Here is a 5,535-nt window from a genome sequence, read left to right on the forward strand (position 1 = left end):
AAGAAGCAATAAAAACGATTTTTGCATATACTTATTGTAACATGATATTCAACATGTAGAGCTAATTTTCAACATGGATTGACAATAGCTAGATACGTACTAGGCACTCCATACTCAAGGAACTAAGAGAATTACTCCAAGAGACCACCAGTCAGTGGTGTGGAATAAGGATATGCAAACAAGTTTAAAATAGAAATTAGCAACACTAGAACAGAACAATGGAGAAAAATTAGAAATTATCACACTAACTAAATTATTGATTCATATACGAAAATTTAAAATTAGCAGAGGAGACGGGAAGAAAAATAACAAAGATAAAATGACACGTTTTCGCTTGAAACTTAGACAAATGGATTAAAGATTTAACCAAAGGGTAAAATCGAAAACAAATTTTACCTAAACATCTTGGTCTCATCTGTTTTTTTATGTAAGGTTAGAAACATGCATGGTAGTAAAAGGTAAGATCTTCATTAGTGCTGTCAAGTGTGGAACTGTGGACTATACTCAAGAAGCTTAGTATCTCAGGAATTCTCAGCCAGAACAAATGAAGAAGCATTATCATGAATAAAACCACTTGAATAAAACATCAATATCATGTTTCAGAATGACGAATAATATTCTCCATGATAGAAGAAATCTAAGCTCAAAAGTACAAAAAGGAGGAAAAACTAATCAAAGACGATTTTGATAGGGTTCATGGAGATCTTATTTTTAGTGGCATACGACGACGCAGTTCTATTAGCTTGATCATATTCACTGGAACAATAGTAAACACATAGCGATCCCATGACACCCTAGAGTGACCGGTTTAAAGTTGTAGGACGAGTTCGCGACTTTAGGACGTCTCCCAAGTCTTTGCATTAGCTCCTTACAACTCCTACCCGGGTTCATTTTAGTCTGACTCCCTAGATTCATTAGGTTCATTAGTTACAGGTTCCAAAATCATCGCTCTAATACCACTTTGTAACACTCCCATACACCAAGGTGCCTTACCAAGACCACCAAATGCATGGAAGTGGTACCATCTCGGTTACCCGAGGCAATGTATATCAAATTGACCATAAAATAACATATTTAAATAAATGAGTTTAAGTGATTCCATAACCAAAAATCCAAAACTGTAGAATGAAATACATCTATTTCAAAATATCAAAACCAACTAAAATGAAATATAAGTTCAACGACACATCGAAAGACTCTAGTGACACGTGGTGACTCCATCCCAGGTATCCCTCGTGCAATCCATCTCATACCTGTTCAATAACTGCTCACCATCACCAAATGGAACACCACAGTTTTTAAAACAATTAACGAGGTCAGTTACTGATTACACAATACAAGATAAGCAAGACAAAAATATATACGATCACCCAACTCCGTCACATCTCCACACACCTGACTACACACTAAAGTGTGTAGTCCTGTCAGAATATCCATCGCAACAGATATTCCACACCGCCAGTGGGTGACCGCAGCCATTCCCACCAAATCCCCGCTCATCGACTCCGAGCGAAAACCTAAGTTCCTTAATGTGCGCATCCCCCTTGTGATGGGAACCATAAGGGACGAATTAAGGGCGTGAAGCCACTCCCGCAAGTGACTTCACTCAGTCGAGGACGCGCCTCGTGAACCACAGACAAACACAATCAACTAGCTATACACCAACAATACCAATCACCAATTCCAACAAGATAAGATCAACAACAGTAAACAACCAACAACAATCAACCATCAAATACAATGTAGTCAATAACCGAGTAGGGAAACCCTACCTGGAAAAGAAATCACCAAGATCGTCAAAATCAGCTAATCAAAACCGTTCTCTACTACACATACCTTGCATTGGTGACACTTTTTCAGGCGTTTTTCGACGCTTTTAAGCGTCAATTTTTTTATCGACGCTTTATAAAAGCGTCAAATTTTGGGCCGTCGGTATTTTTTGACGCTTTTTTTAGTCAATAATTATGACGTTTTTAGCGTCTTCATGGACTATTAACGGCTTTAAATGTCAACAAATTTGACGCATTTAAGCGTCTTCAGTGATTACTGACGGTTTTTACTGTCAACATATGTGACGCTTTTGAACGTCTTCATGGACTATTGGTGCTTTTAATTGTCAACAAATTTGACGCTTTTAACCGTCGTCAGTGACCATTGATGGTTTTTTTTGTCAACAAATTTGACACTTTTCAGCGTCTCCAGTGACTATTTATGCTTTTATGTGTAACTCGATGAGGCAATTAGGCATCAACTATTTATATATTGACACTTTTTATTGTCACAATATAATTTTAGCTTATAGATTTTTTAGATTTTAATTTCCTGATAAAATGGTAGAGATTATTTAAATAGACCTATAAGTACGAAATGGTACTACTAGAGTACTAGCTATTACTAAATTATGAAAAAACATAATGCAATATATATATATATATAAAATGATGTAGTGAGTACGTACGTACCCACGTACTTTTATAAATAATCATATGTTTGATACATATATCGTCTCTTGTTGTCACAAATCTTTGCTAGCATTGACAATTAAACTAATATAAGCTAGTACGTACTTTATAGTACGATAAAATCAAAAATACCAAAAGGGGTCTGGATGATAGTAAAATCCAACATAAAATTATCCAAAAAAATCGTAAATAATGCTATGTAACTAGCTAGACAAGGACACTTGGTAGTTTGAACGTAGTAGGAGCTTCAATCATGTAGGCGCAATGTCAAAAGGACTTGAATCAACATATGAAGGGGCGTCGTCACCATCTGATGAATCTGAAACCTATAATGGGCAAACAAAATATAATTTATATGAATATATTTGATAAGTACATATACACTAACGATGCTTTATATATCACAAAAATGTTTAAAATCGCATGGGCATTTTGCATACAATAAACGATAACAAAATCATAGCCCAAAATGATTTACACACCATCAAGTAAAGAATGCAGCACCAAAAAGGAGCGAAAACCGATAAACAAGTCATGTAGGAGGGAGGACATTTAAGGGATAGTAAGTTTATACAGAATATTCAGAGCTTTCTAGCAATGGTCAAGTAGGTATGATTACATATATCTATGTTTTGTCAATAAAGTTAATGGCTTTGGCGCTAAAATTAATGACGAAAGCAAATAAAGTGTGAACTTTATTTAACATTGAATATATTCTATGTTGGAGAGGGGATTCATATCTCATAAATGGAATTGGTCTGTGGGCGAACATCACTAATTTCGAGGCTCTTATAAATGGAATTCTCAGTGAAAATGACCTATCCAAAGGTGAAATGATTTTGATGGATATGCTGGAGAGGGGATTCATATCTCATGTTGGAAGTTCAGGTGATCCTAAACAACTCTTGTTATTTGCTATTAAGAACTTGAATTTTTTGCCCCAAAAGAAGAATATGAAATCACATGATTAGTCTAAGTTACTGATTATGTTCTCATTGATTTGGCCCTGTCAAATAGCGTAGATCTATCCTACTCAACTTTATTTAACATTGAATATATTAGGAGCTTTCTAGAAATGGTCAAGTAGGTATGATTACATATATTCTATGTTCCGTTCCAATCCAATTATAGCAATATGACCACCTCTGCTATCTAAACATGACATATTTAACATTGAATATCTACATAGATATAGAGATCTACGACCAAAGTTGAAACTCATTAAGCAACATAGAAAATAGGTATGGATCAAAGAAACCAAGCAAGCCTCGCAGCAGCAGAAAGACACGGGAGAAATGAACAACTAAGCCAAATGTCAGATATTCAAACACCTATTCCGTGGCTAAGATAGGGCGAAGATGAATATGAATAATACCGTATATACTATATAGGAATATGGCGTATTATACACAGATTAATACCCTTTCCATATCAGGTGGGTCAAATAAAAGGCAAAAAAATGATTGAACCGAAGGAGCATTGATCAAAGAAAGGAAGCCATGCAACACATAGAAAAGGGAGCAACGAAAAACTAAGCCAAAGGTCAGAATTATGTAGGCTCATACAGCAAGGGTTTGTCTTCTACCAGTAAGATAAGAAACTCTAGTCCTAAAAATGATTCATCACCGCAATACACAATCTTAATTTTATTTACAAAACATAGAATATATGTGGCTTTTCCAGGATCAATTGATAGAGTAAAAACGCATTGATCTGGATTTACCACACTACTAACATTAATTTAGCGCCCAAGCCATTACGTCTAGAGGAACTGATTACATATTTAATTCATCAATAAAGTTAACAAGTCCAGCAATGGTCTAGTAGGTGTAATATTACAATCTCAAACAAGGGGCAAGGTAGGTATGATTACATATCTCAACAGCTAAGCAACAGGATAATAGCAATGTATTTTTCATGAAAAAAGAGACAACCAAAATTTTGTACAACACAAAAATTAAGCAGACCTGTGTACTGTTAGGTTCATATACCTATTATTAGACTCCTCTAACAGTGAACAAATTAACTTGTTAATTATGTGTTCTTTAGATCTAGTGCATGCATAACAAAATGAAATATTTATAAGAAAAAACAATGTTCCTTACATTGCTAGTTGGTTCGAAAATATGGGCACAAGTAAGGTCACCTTCCTTCACTTGTTCTTGAGCTTAATATGATGGATGATCCTCCTAAGACTCCAAGTATAGAAGACACTCCAATAAGTTGCACCTAAGATTAATCCCAAAAATTCCTACTAATATTAACTAGATATGTAGTAGAAATGTAACCTTAATAATACTAATATTTCTTATATTACTATCTCTAGTAATATATTGAGTGTATTAGTATTTGTGAGAGTTTGTTGCAATAGCATGTGAGGGAAAAACTAGAGAGAAAAACAACCAAAACACTAACTAGAAAATGAGCAACTAATGCTCTCTTTTATGGCCAAAAAATCGGTGGCCTCTTCCCCTGAAGGGAATCTTATTGCTTTTGTTTTTACTCTCTAGTAATGACTTTGTTGAGTGTGGGGAACAAAGGTGTAAGAAGTAGTATGAAAAGGCTTGTGTGATATGTCACAATCACACTATAACCAACACAAACAAAAAACAAAAGAGCATCTTTTGTCTCTTCATTTGGCCGAAATATTGAACCTATTTTGGTCCATTTTTGCCTTTTGTCATTTGTCCCACAAATGCTTATAAGTCATATGTTTAACAATATTACATAATTAATTATTAATGTAATCATTTAACACTTAAATATTACAATTAATAATATAATATACACTCCACTTTTTGAGTAGTATACTACCATTATATCAACATATAATGGGTCCCATAATTACTAGTTGGTTAAAATTACAACTTCTTGTAACTTTAAATAACTAATTACCTCTACCTCAAAACTTATATAATACCTCAACTAATTTAGTAATTTAACACTTAATTACTAAATTAAATCTTATTTAATCACATTACAATAAGACGTAAAATTGCACTCCCATAATTAAGGAATTAATTAATCTATATCGCATACAATTAATTAAATATCTATTTGGGCCTCATCCTAT

General features: G+C 34.1%; 1 non-coding gene across 1 annotated transcript; it reads right to left on the minus strand.

Annotated features, from left to right (window-relative positions):
* Nucleotides 1-4,124: 4,124 nt before the first annotated feature.
* LOC141636851 (small nucleolar RNA snoR80) lies at nucleotides 4,125-4,282 on the minus strand. Its single transcript, XR_012541431.1, has one exon. It is a non-coding gene; the product is annotated as a small nucleolar RNA snoR80 (small nucleolar RNA).
* Nucleotides 4,283-5,535: the final 1,253 nt, after the last annotated feature.

This window comes from Silene latifolia, chromosome Y (assembly GCF_048544455.1).
Source record: "Silene latifolia isolate original U9 population chromosome Y, ASM4854445v1, whole genome shotgun sequence".
Taxonomy (NCBI): Eukaryota; Viridiplantae; Streptophyta; class Magnoliopsida; order Caryophyllales; family Caryophyllaceae; genus Silene; species Silene latifolia.